Here is a 285-nt window from a genome sequence, read left to right on the forward strand (position 1 = left end):
AGTCCAAAAAACCCCCCGCGACACGGGGGCCCCCCAGCCATTATACCTGCTTTAGTGCATTTGCAAAGAACTTAAAAACGGCCAGCCACAGTGGTCCCTCTCCTATCGCGGTAGTGTGCATTTGCAAAAAACTTAAAACGGCCAGTACAGTGGTCCCTCTCCTATCGTGGTAGTTGCGTTCCAAGACCCAAGATAGTTATTATATTATTTACGAACCTCCCCCACACTGTTACCAACCCTCCCTAGACTATACTAACCTTTCCCCCACAAGATAAAACGCAAACC

At 48.4% G+C, this 285-nt stretch overlaps 1 protein-coding gene across 5 annotated transcripts in view; it reads right to left on the reverse strand.

The window, feature by feature from the left end:
• The window catches only part of mfsd4b (major facilitator superfamily domain containing 4B), an 11220-nt gene that overhangs the window by 4298 nt on the left and 6637 nt on the right, over positions 1–285 (reverse strand). The window lies entirely within an intron of this gene.

Source organism: Cynoglossus semilaevis, chromosome 7, assembly GCF_000523025.1.
Source record: "Cynoglossus semilaevis isolate Cse_v1.0 chromosome 7, Cse_v1.0, whole genome shotgun sequence".
Lineage (NCBI taxonomy): Eukaryota > Metazoa > Chordata > Actinopteri > Pleuronectiformes > Cynoglossidae > Cynoglossus > Cynoglossus semilaevis.